This window comes from Trichosurus vulpecula, chromosome 2 (genome assembly GCF_011100635.1).
Source record: "Trichosurus vulpecula isolate mTriVul1 chromosome 2, mTriVul1.pri, whole genome shotgun sequence".
Classification (NCBI taxonomy): Eukaryota; Metazoa; Chordata; class Mammalia; order Diprotodontia; family Phalangeridae; genus Trichosurus; species Trichosurus vulpecula.
Window position 1 is genome coordinate 222,972,533 of NC_050574.1, and position 13,109 is coordinate 222,985,641.

Genomic DNA, 13,109 nt, shown 5'->3' on the forward strand with positions numbered 1-13,109 from the left:
AAGCCAGTGAAAAACATATAGGTTCATCAACAACTCCTCTAAAGTCCTTTTTAGACATTTATCTAAGTGTCTGAGGCAAGATTTGAACTCAGTTTTTCCTGACTCCGGGCCCAGTCAGTGCTCTAACCACTTGTACCACAAATACATAAATGACTTTACTTTTAGTATAAGCAAAGAGATAAGTGCATTAATGGCTTAGGAAGTAGAGAGAATGTGTTTCCAAAACCCTAAGCAAGATTCTAATTACAAGCATAGAATAATATGTCTTGGCTAGAAAGGAGAGCTGAATCCTAAGAGGAAAAGATTCTTGGGAAAAGTAGTCCTTAGTAGGATCACTAACAATTATAAGCAAAATCCATGCCTCTTCTCCTCTTCACTCCATTCCCCATCCCTTACCACTCCTGCCTCAGGTGCCCACTACTGTCACCACTTCTTTCTTCCCAGATATGAAAATTTGTTCACAGAGGAAAGATTTGTTTCATTCCATTCACACTGAGCTGTGTGTTTCTTCACCTTGACTGTCCTATCTTCCAAGTCTATGAAATGCAAATAGCTTCAAAGTATGTTGAATTGGTTTTGTAGATGTTTAAAATTCAGGGCATAATAATTCATTTTAAAATTAATATCATTGAGCTTTCTATAGATCCTGGAGTAGAAAGTAGAGTGGAGGGAATAACAGTGTGGAACAGAATGCTGCAAAATCCAACAACAGCCCCCCAAAAGTATGGGCATCATTTGGTTACACACAGAAACTAGACACCAACAAGTAACAACTGCATCCGTTTTAGACAGATTACTGTCATTAGTTATCCAAACTAGTTTCCAGGTAGGTTGAACATAATGGAACGATGAATTTGAGGAGGCAACTGTATGGACTAATTGGTGAGACTTATTTGAGCAACCTAGCTTTGGAGTGACAGATATAAACCTTGAAATCCTAATCTGGAATTTAGGAAACATGCTAAACTTGAGCAGCTCAGAGATAGATAAATAGATTCAAATGACATTAATTTGATAGAACAATTTAATTCCATTTAGAAATAGCTGGTTCAATCTAATTCACTTAGGGGAGAATCTGCATGTTATTTGGAACCATATCTAGCACCCCACCATGGGTACTCTTGCCATGCTGTTCTTGTGGTCGTGTTCTTAAGGAGATTTATTCCAGGTCTTAAAAAATAAACAGAAGTTAGATGTATGCTTGAGGTTGATGAGTGTTTGGGCATGGGGGTGGGAGAAAACAAAGGGGCTGGGGCAGATCAAAGACTTGCAGACCACTAGAGGTGAGTCCTTTCATACATATCTGTTTTCCATTTCTTCTAATCTGAATTGGCAGGTCTGGCCAAATTCTTGCCTTTTGGTGCTGCTTCCTTTTTGAAATCCTAAGAGATAAGAACCTCAGGACATTTGTTGCTATCATTTTTAAAAAATACACTGAATCTTAAAGGCACTTCAGCCCCCACGAGGAAAGCTGTGTTTCAGGGCTAATAAATCACCTCGATATGACTTACAGAGGGGGATCTGAAAAATCAATCAGTATAAATAATGAAGGCATTTTCCAGAAAGGAAATAGAACTAGTTATCTCTGACAAAGATTGCAGCTTAGCAGAAGAAAGTTAATAAATAAAGTCCAAATGATGCTAAACTTTTTCTAACTAAATAAAGCCTTGCTTCATTGGCTCCATCTTCATTTTTCTCCTTGCACTTTCCAAAGGGAAGATTAAGTTCTGCAGTGGTGAAAGAGTAATCACAGAGACTTCAAAGGAGAAGATGTGTCATTACGTTCATTATTAAATGAGATTGCTCCCCAAACTCTCTGCAGAGATAATTATCCAGAAGCTAAGTTACTGCTTTTATTTTCTGAAATTGTGTGTTCACTGACTTTAAACGTGGGTCAAGATTGACACCCAGTGGCCAAATATATTCCACCAAGTCTCCTTTCTCAGAGTGACTAGTCATTTTCTGATGTTTTCCTTATCCTCGATTCAATTCTACAAACAATCATTAATTGCCAACTATATGCAAGACACTGTTCTAAATATTAAACATACAAACAGGAAAAATGATAATCCCTGACCTCAAGAAACTTGTATTCTCCTAGGGTGGGAGGGGAGGTGGGAGGGATGAGGTAAGAGGATACAAGCTAGGTAATGATAAGGACAATGAAGATATCCAAAGTATTTAGGAATATTTGAGGAGGAAAGAGAAAACTTGCATTTGGGTGAAGATTAGGGAATCCAGAGAGACTGCAGGGAGGAGGTGGCATCTGAAGTAAACCTCAAAACCTTGAAGGAAGTAATTCTGAAAGGTGGAGATGAGGAGAAAATATGTTCCAGCCTTGGGGCTTAATCTGTGAAAATTCATGGAGATTTAATATTGAGTATGGAGAACAGCCAGTGGTCCTGTTTGGTCATAATGGAGGTCTGTGGAGGAGAGCAATATGCAATAAGGCTGAAAAAAGTAGATCAAAAATGTCCCTACGTAAATCTATGTAGTAGTTATTACTTCAACCTATACTCTAAGATTTTTTAAAAAAGGCTAAATAAGCAAGAGGTGGCACAGTGGATAGAATACTAGGCCTGAAGTCAGGAAGACCTGCGTTGAAATCCAGCCTCAGATACTTAATAACTGTGTGACCCTGGGCAAGTCTCTTAACCTTGTTTGCCTCAGTTTCCTCATCTGTAAAATGAGCTGGAGAAGGAAATGGGAAACTGCTCCAGTAACTTTGCCAAGAAAACTACAAGTGGGGTCAAGAAGAGTCAGACATGACTGAAATGACTGAACAACAAAACAAAATAGAGTGTTCCACAAGCTTTAATGGATATTTACCCAGTTTTGTGAGGTATTTATAGAGCCTTAGAATGTGATTAGTTTCATAAGATCATAGATTTAAAGCTGGAAGAAACCCTGGGGTCAACCAGTCTCACCTCCCCATTTTAGGATGAGGCAACTAAAAACCAGAGAATTTAAGTGATTTGCCCAAGTTCACCCAAAGGAAGTCACTGAAACTGAATCTGAACCCGGCACCTCTTGGTTCCAAATTCAGTGCTCTTTTCCACTACACAAAGCTGTTTAGATTATAATAGAATTTACCTATTAGCAACAAACTTTGAGTAAAATTGCAATAAGATTTTAAATCCAATTAGATGTGACAGGAGGACCACCCAATGAGGCCCAGTCCCAGAAGGACATGCAATATCTCTGCCTGATATGTAGAGAAAGAAGATAAAGATAGGTGTGTGTGTGTGCTTGTATATATGTATGTATATCCACAGGAAAACTTGGAGAACCTGCTTCCATAAATATGTAATGATGTGTAATAGAATGGTCTTACTCAGTAATATTAATTAAGGTGAGACTTTTTCACTGTTTTCTCTTTTGGAGCACTTATTTAATCAAGTGCCCTTGATGAGTCCGGCCTTTGTTTCTTTGATTAAATTAGGAGTCTTTGATGACCTCCTTGCCTCGAAGGAAACCCTAGTTCACATGGATTTGAGTCACATGTTTGTGACACCAGAAGCTTTTAGGTCACGTGGGTTTGAATCAATGTTGTGACACCCTTTGACCCTGAACAGGATATATAAACTCAGAGGTTGGCGTTTTTCCTTTGGGGCTCTCACTCACTGGAAGAGTGGTGTGTGACTCTGGGCAAGCCATTGTAACTGCCCCGTGGCTTTGCTAACCCAGACCCATTGGTTCTTTTTGGTAACTACATATTGTAATTTCGTCTGTTTATATTGTCTCCGTTTGTCATTTGTTTGTATTTCAGGTTGATGGCTTTTCCTCCTGAACTAAGTGAGTTATATATCTATGTTTGATTAAAGTGAGATTGTTAACCCCTTAAAGTTGCTTTCCTTAGAAAAGCAGATCAGAGAACCTGTGCTGCCTATAGCAGCTGCTAGCCAAATTGTTGTTACATAGTCCCAATTTAGAGCATGTTCAGTTATTCTATGATTTTCCAGCCTTCTAACTGGATGCTGAGCCAGGACTGTATGATTTTCCTTTTTCTTCTTTTCTCTCTTTTTTTTTTTTAAAAAGACTGATTCTCCTTATCTCAGCCAAACAAGAAGTACACCATCCCACTACTGGTTGGCACAGAAGTTTTGACCTGCTCCATTTTGAACAACAATTAGCTCTCCCCCCGCCCTTAGACAACCTAGTGGCACCCCTGATTCTGGGAGTTCCCCATATGGGTACCAGACTTAGAGTGGACACTGCAATCATTTTAGCCGTACTACAATTCAGAGCTCCTGAACTCAAGTGATTCACCAGCCTAGTATCTGGGATTACAGGCATGAGTCACCGTGCCTGGCTTCTCTGTGGATTTCAAGAGAGGAGGAAGAAGAACTACTGGGGCTTCCAGGTCAGAAAGGGGCCCCAGACTCTGTCTGAATGCAGCTACTCTTTATTTGTGAACATACTGCTCCACTGTTTCTTTGCTTGTTTGTGTTTACTCTTTCCTAATCTTAGATAAATGTTGTTGTTTGTCTTCCATTCTTGAAGAGGACCATGATACCAGGGAAGTGATGACATGACATGCAAGTGAACTGGATTTAAGTGAAGGAGGGCTGTGTAAAGTCACCAGCCTCACTCTATCCTCCTGAGACATCTGGGTCCAATGGCAAGATACAAATTAGGAGGACTGGAAATGGCCCCGGATGCACTGGGAGGCCATGGCCTTTTTGAACTAAAGTCTTTCCCAAGCCTTAGTCTGTCTGAGGCAATACCCATTCAGTGATTTGGGCTAGGTAAAAATGAGGCAAAGAATGGCCTCTTTTACCCAGTCAAAAAAATAAAATAAAATCAGTCTGGGAGAGGAAGGTCCTCAGGGTTCTGGCCAAAACAGAAACATATGCTAGTTACATTCACTCTGAGCCAGCAGAATCCAACCAATGACCAAGTGAGGCTTGGGCTGGGACCCATTATTGGCCAATCAATAAGAGCCAGAGTGATGTGGGTTTAAGGCCTGGTCCTTAAGAAAGAAATCTAGCCCCAAAATCTCAAGATAACTTGCTAGGTTTCAGCAATCAAAATTTATATTCATTTGGGCACAGCGTCTGCAGGTAGAGGTCTGATTGATTCCCTCTGTGGACAGAAGGAGACCAGATGAGCCAGGTCTCAAAAGGTTGGAAGATCTACTAGACATCCAGCAACTGGAGTCCATAACAAAGTCTGCCAGTAGAAGCAGCAGCCAAGCCTGAGGAGAAGCCAGCCACAAAGAGTTACCTGCTTGAACAGCCCAGTAGTGAATCTACCTGGTCACCAAAAGACCAGATTCTACAAGTAAGAGACTTCATTGTCCACTGGCTATGTTCTACTTAGAGATGAACTTGGTGGTGTATGTAGCAACCAAAAACTATGGTGGTAGATAAAAATGTGTTCCTACTTTCAGATATTTCTGTACTTCAGGTCCTCCTATATTTTCTCAGTAAATATCCCTTTGTAAAAGGTAATTGATGATAATTAGTTATCAAGGATGTTAAAGAGATAACTGGGTGAATGATAAACCAGTTAGATGATGTGGAAGAGGTGGTAACTGGGCGGATGATGAGAGGACACATTGGGTCAGTGCTCCAGAGCAACAATATTAGAGAAAATGCTCCAAACCACTAAGATTACCCCCTGCAATACTATGGGTAAGAAGTAAGTCACCATGCTCCAGGGACCCAGGCTATAAATGCAAGTCAGGGTTCGGAGAATAATTACAGAGTCTGTGCTACTGTGAAGCCTGTTCTAGGATAAATATTGGGCCCTTCACATTTGTGAGGGTACATTGAAGAGATTCTCTACACAGAACATTTTTACAATTTACCCATTTCTCCTCAAATTTTCAGTATTTTTCCTCGTTAGTGCTTATTTTTAGGTTTATTTATTGAATTTCTAATTTTGAAATATATATTCAGTTCATTAATCTTCTCCTTTTCAATTTTGTTAATGTATGCTTTTAGGGATGTAATCTTTTCCCTGAGGCTTTAGCTGCATCCCAGAAATTTTGGTATGTTGTTTTATCATTAGCATTTTCTTTCACATAATTATTAATTGTTTGTATGATTTACATTCTTTGACCCACTCATTATTTCAGATTATTTCCCTATTTCAGATTTTGTTAAGACTCTATTTCAGTATATTTTGTTTGTGTTCCCTGAATAGATTTCTATTTTTATTGCATTATGATTTGTAAAATATGTGTTCACTATTTCTGTCTTTTTAAGTTTGTTTGTTTTTTGCAATATCTGTGCCCAATACCTAGTAAATTTTAGTAAGAAATTCCATGTCATGTCCAGAATTATTTATATTCTCTAGCAATCACATTGAAAAGATGCCATACGTCTTTTAATTCTACTTTCTCCAGCAATATGCCCAACTATATATTATCCATTTTGTTCATCTTTTTGTTAGATTTGTCCAAAACTAAGAGAAGAAAACTAAAGTATCCTACTATTACTGTTTTTACTATCTGTATCTTCTTATAATTCAATTAATTTTTCATTAATGACTTTAGATGCTAAGGTATTTAAAGCATATAAGTTTAACATTGATATTGGTTTGTTGTCCATGGTTCCTTTCAGCAAAATTTAATGTCCCTGTTTATCTTTACATAGTAGTGTTTTAATATGGGAATTCTTTCCCAGTATTTCTTGGAAATTTTCTGGCGGTTGTTTTTTTCTGGATCCTGCATCTTGAGAAAATCAGTAAAGAAATCAGGAAAAAATTATTATGGCTCTCCTGCAAAAATTAAAGTTTAACAATCAACATAGAGATGTTATTGGTTTAGAGGAAACCACTGACATCAAGTCAAAAGCAAGAAGAGGAAATGCTGACACATGGGGTCTAAGAGTAAAGTCACTTTTCCAAGAAAAGGGACAGGAGCACAGAGGAGAGAAGAGGTCACAATCTAAATAGTTGGTCTTACTTATAACTACTTCCATGTTATAATGTTTTCATGGTCCTCTGTACTGCTGATGTGAGTCATTCTTGCAAATAAAATAAATATTAATAATTTTATATAGTATGCTTTATACAAGTCCTATTAGTGGTGTTCCAAGAGATAAGTTTTAGAAGTAAAAATAAGTTCTTAAATTGACTCTTTTAACCTTTGATTCTGCAGAGTGCTGTTAACCTTGCTACATATGGGATGTTCGGGGAGTATTAGCACCTCTGGTGTGAGGGCTTATCAAACCGTTTTCAGGGCTGCTCACCTACCTTTGGTATCTACCTGTCACCCAACTCTGACCTGTGGCTCCAAGAAGCTGTAGCATGTGCAGTAGCCATACTGCAATAAATTGTCTCAGCAGCTGGGCTAAACCAGGTTGATGGTAACCAAGGGACCTCAAATCTGTCAGTGAGTTAGGGGGGTGTCTACTCCAAGCATGTGAAGACTTCCCTGAGTAGAATGGGTGGATGAGAACAAGTTGTTTCAAAGACCATGAAGGCAGCTGAAGCAGGCACTGTAGAGTGCTTAGAACTTGGTCAGACATCAAAGACACCAAGTTCATCCAGTGCATCATAGGCCATCACCAGTTGTCTTGACTTTTGTCCTGTCACTGGACTTTGGTAACACAGGAAGAGAGAGAGTGAGGCTGACAACTTCGTGCAGCTCTGCCTCACTTAAATCCAATTCACGCACAAGTCAAGACATCACCCGTGATGTCATTGGTCCTCTTTGAAAAAGAAGGCCGAACAACAACAAACCCTGGGCTCTTAAGATTCCCTCATAGTATAAATGATAGGTTCAAAATCAGACAACTTGTTGGTGGAAAGATCAGGGAAAATACCCAGGTTTCCTGGCTCTAAGTCCTATATTCTTTTTACTGCACATCATTATTCAAGGAAGGCATGGGCAATAGGATGCCATAGAAAACTCACTGAATTTGGAGGGAAGACCTGGGTTTGAATTCAATTTCTTACACTTACCATCAATGGAATCTTTAACAAGTCTCTTCATCTCTCTGGGCCCCATGCTAGATGCCCCCAGTAAATTAAAAGCTTGGTAAAATACCATTCTCACAGCATATTAATCTTAAGACTTTGCTATAACAAAGCAAAGTGTCCTAACAAATCTCTTAACCTCTCTGAGCCCCATTTTTCTCATCTCTAATATGAGGATAAAATATATAATGCTTCCATCATAAGGTCTTTGTAGGATTCAAATTTATGCCAAGCACTTTGCAAAAATCAAAGTGCTATAAAATATTAGTTACTATTATTAACATTTCTAATAATCTCAAAAAAGTTAGCTGTTCACCAGTGTCCCTTCCAACCCCAAAATTCATTAATCTAACATCATGAAAGAGTTTTTGTAGGTAATTACAGTTCTCCAATAAAATCAAAATATAGTAAACAGGAGCATCCAAGTTGCTTTTAGTAGGCCACATAATCAGAAATCTATCATAGATGAGGCAGCCAGATGACCAAGTGGATAGAATGCTGGATTCAGAAAGACCCAAGTTCAAATCTTACCTCAGACACTTATTTACGTAACCCTGGGCAAATCATTTAAACCTTTCCCTCGGCCTGTTTCCTTATCTGTAAAAATGGGGATAATAATAGAACCTACCTCACAGGATTGTTATGAGGATCCAAGGAGATGCTAAACACACTCATACACAGACACACACACAGATACACACACACACACTGTATACATATATATGTATGTATGTATATATATGTACATACACCACTTTGCAAAACTTAAAGCGAAATATAAATGATAGCTGTCACTGTTACTAATATTATTATTATTAAAGGCTTGCACTGAACCTTTGAGGCCATCTAATCTAACACCTCATTTTACAAATGGGGAAACTGAAGACAAGAAAGGCTAAATGATTTGCCCAAAGTTACATAGATAGCAAGCAACAGATCTGGGATTTGAACATAGACACTCTGACTAAAATCAAGAGCTTTTCCCACTGCATCAGGTTGCCTCCACAATTATGCACCTTAAAAGCTTGCCAATATAACACCTACCAGCACTCAGTTACATAATAGTAGAATCAGCCAAGTATGTACACCCTAATAGTTAGTGTATACTAGTTAAATACATTGAAAATGGCTACATCCAAGCATCAAGAGAACTGTAGTTCAAGGGCACCATTTTGAACAGCTACACAATTACTAGAGCCTTCAAGAACCATAATATAGATAGTATATTGTAATAACAATGCTCTATCTCTGTTGACAACTATTTCATATGCTCACGAAATTTTTTTTTCATTTTATACAAATATAAAAACAATAAAAAGTCAATAATTATACAATCACTGAATACATATGTATAAGATGGTGGTATGGTAAATAGTAATAATCGCAAGATATAAGCTGGTAGCTATAACTATACAAAAGAATCTTTCTATCTTTCATGGACTTACTGACAGATGACAAGTCTTCATACTACAAATACAGTCTTCAAAATACACTTTGAGAACTCAAGCAATAAACTGTAATGAACTGGAACACATTCCCTCAGATGAACTGTTGCCCACAATTACCAACATATGATACTGATTCATAAAAACTTAAGAAAAATCTTTTAATAGATGTCACTATTTAATAGATGAGACTATATGACAAATGCTTATATAACATTCTGTTCCTTTTGCCTGGGAACACTTTGGTTGCTGAAAGGGGCAGAAAAGAACTTTTGCATACAAAAAATTATTTTAAAAATTCACTTGCAAAGAAACAGTTTCTCTGAAAAAATGTAAAGAGAGACACAACTGAAGTGCATGTGCACACAAACACACACATACATATATATACATATATATGTATACATACATATGTATATGTGTGTGTGTGTGTGTGTGTGTGTGTGTGTGTGTGTGTATACTCCTTCAGATGAATTACTGAGAGGACCTTTTTGAGGATAAAAGAAATGACTGAGACTGTGGAGCAGCTGATTCCTATGCTCATTTCCAAGTGACTGTTTATTGAGGTTATAAATGACAAGGTAGTAAATCAAAAAAAAGTTTTGAAATTATGGGAAAATTAAATAAAAACTGTTGAGTTTATAGCTGATCAAAAAGTAGATTTTTACTTAATAAAGGATAAACAAGTCGCTGACCATCAGGAAGCTCTAATGTGAGGCATTAGGAGTGGTTAAGCCAGAAGAAACAGTTAATAAACCAGCCAAAACAGTTTGAAAAAGCCTACTGGAGAGTCAACTGACAGGAAGACTTTTGCTGCTGTGCTGGGAGCTTGATGATTGGAAGACAGGCAGTGCTTTGCAAATCAGCTGCAGAAAAGGCTGTGGCACTTGCTGGGAAGCTCATTAGAAGAGATCAACTTTAATACAGTTCGAGCTATTGCCCTCCAGCACCAGCTTTAGCTTGAGATGGGTAAAATCTCCCAGAGGTGGTTGCTCTCCCCACTCTGGCTCACAAGGAAGAAACAAAAGGGATAAGAAAGGATTTGCAGCTGCTTTTCTGTGAGAAGATGCTAAGAGGTGATTGAAAAACGCAGAATCCTGTTGAGTAAAGAGTTGGCTGGGTTTGTCTGCCTTCCTCAAAAATCCAACCTGAGAGACTCTGCAGTTATATGGTTTAAGGGAGCTGCTTGCTGACTTTCTCAGTGCCCTATCAAGGGTGACTTTGAATTAAAAGAGCTTGCTACTGCTTTATCCGTTCAAGGGCAGAAGAAGAGTGAATTTGTCTAGTGAGAATCAGTAGGGGAACACACAGAAGAAAAGCAACTTCAAGGGGTATAAATTGCTTCTGAAGTGATAAAGGACATCAAAGTCTACAGCCCAGATTTGTGAGTTGCCCAAAGCATCTGGGGATTGCCCCAAGCAAGTGAGGATTTCCCCACTCACGTACCTCCCTACTAGATTTCTATAAGCGTGTGCACACCATCCCTCAGGGACACAGCATATGTTGGTGTGAGAGCATAAATTAAGTTTATGAGTAGATTGTGATATGTTGTTGACTATTGCTGCATTTGCCTTATACTGAACAATTTTAATGTTATGGTAATTCTTGCTTTTGCCTTTTTGTTCAATAAATATTTTATGTTTAAAAGTTAATGGTGTCATGGTGACTGAATTCATATAATAATAATAATCATGCTAATGTGGAAACACGTTTACATGGTTGCACATATTTATAACCTATATCAGATTCCTGGCTGTCTTAGGTAGGAAGATTGGGAGGGAATGAGAAAAAAAATTTGAAACTCAAAATCTTATTTAAAAATGAATGTTGAAAACTATCTTTACATGTAATTGGAAAAAATAAAATACCACTTACCAAAAAGTAATAGTTAGCATTATGTAGTGCTCTAAGGTTTGCAAAGCACTTTACAAAACATCTCATTTAACACAGTACACAGTAACAGCAATATTATAACAATGATCAGCTGTGAAAGGTTTAGCTACTCTGATCAATACAGTGATCCACAACATTTTCAAAGGATTCATGATGAAAAATGACCTCCAGAGAGAGAACTGATGAACTCTGGATGCAGATTGAGGCATATTTTTTTTACTTTCTTCAATTTTCATGCCTTTTTTGCAATATGGATAATATGGAAATACATTTTGCATGTCTTCTCAATGGCTGGGAGAGAGGCTAAAGTGAGCAAGAGAATTTGGAACTCAAAATTTTTAAATGAATATTAAATTTTTTAGATTAAAGAAAATCTCATTTCATCTTTACAACAACACTGAGAAGTAGGTTATTATCTCCATTTTATAGGTAGTCATGTTAACTGACTTGCCCAGTCACAGAGCTAGTAAGTGTCTGCAGCCATACTTGAACACAGACCTTCCTAATTCCAGGTTCAGTACTCTGTACTCACTGGAAGAAGCTCAGGGGTTTCAGTTGAGTAGTAGGAGTGTATACCTTGAACTATAGGACCCTTAGCCCCTATGAGAGCTTGAGTTGTAGCTATATGGTGGTGGTCCCTCTTTGGGAACCTCAGATCTTCCAATATGAGACAAGTTGGGGTGAGCCAACCCAAAGAGTAGGGGTAGCTATCAGTGCCCTTTTAAGGGTGATTGTACATTAAAAGAGCATGGCCTGCACTCAAAATATCCAAGCTGCAGATAATGAAAAGCTTTCAAATTATAGAGATATAACAAAAAAAATAAAAAGCATGCGAAAACAGGATGAAATATATTTTGGTCCCATCATCTGCCTGTGCAATAATCTGCATAACATTAAATGTAAAATAAAAATAACAGGATATTGAACCAGGATCATTTCTATTTAAATTTCACCAAATAAGATGAGAAGAATGATTTTTGATAACAACTCAATTAGTTCATCCTGACTAATCTTCAAGGTCACTGTGGTTCACTGAGAGGCAGCATTGCATAATGCATAGAGAGTAAAGAAACCCAGCTTCACGTCATGCCTTGGACTCAAACAAGCTATGTGATCATAAACAAGTAATTTAGCCTCTCAGAGCTTCAGTTTCCTTACCTAGAAAATGGGAATAAGGATATACTACCTACCTGATAGGGATGTTCTGAGGAAAGTGAGTCTATAACAATAGTTAAAACACAAAGCTTTAAGTCATCCTCCCTATCCCAGGTACAACCCAGCCCTCTCATCTGGTGTTGACAGGGATCTTCTCAGTGATCACACTATAACAAAGGTCATATGAATCCCCATCCAGCATTCTTTCCCTATCTGTATTTGCTTCCTGCTAACCAGATGTATTTCACCTTTTAGCTTTTTGGAATACTGACATGAAATGTTAATATCAAAATTTCAAGAGCTAGGTATGGTGTCCTGTCAAAGAAGCAGGCTCTAACATGAGGGGGGGAAAATGCCTTTAGCAAAGTATCATGCCTTTTCCAACTGTCAAATAATGTTTTTCTCAGTCTTGAAAAGGTCAGGTAAAGGCTCTACATTTTACTGTTTTAAGGAAACCAAAATGTAGATTTCAAATTCCTTACTCTGATGAAAGTTTACTTTGTCTACTTTGTTTACAATTGTCTACTGAGGGAGTGATCAGGTTGCTGGCTGCAAGTAGGGTAAAAGTCCTCCGTCACCAACTCCACCTGGTTCTTTTCTGTCTTGCTCCCAAGTTAATCCGAATGGCAACCAAAGGTACAGTGAGGAAGGAGCAGTTTGAAAGGATTCTCTTCACCTGGGTCTGCC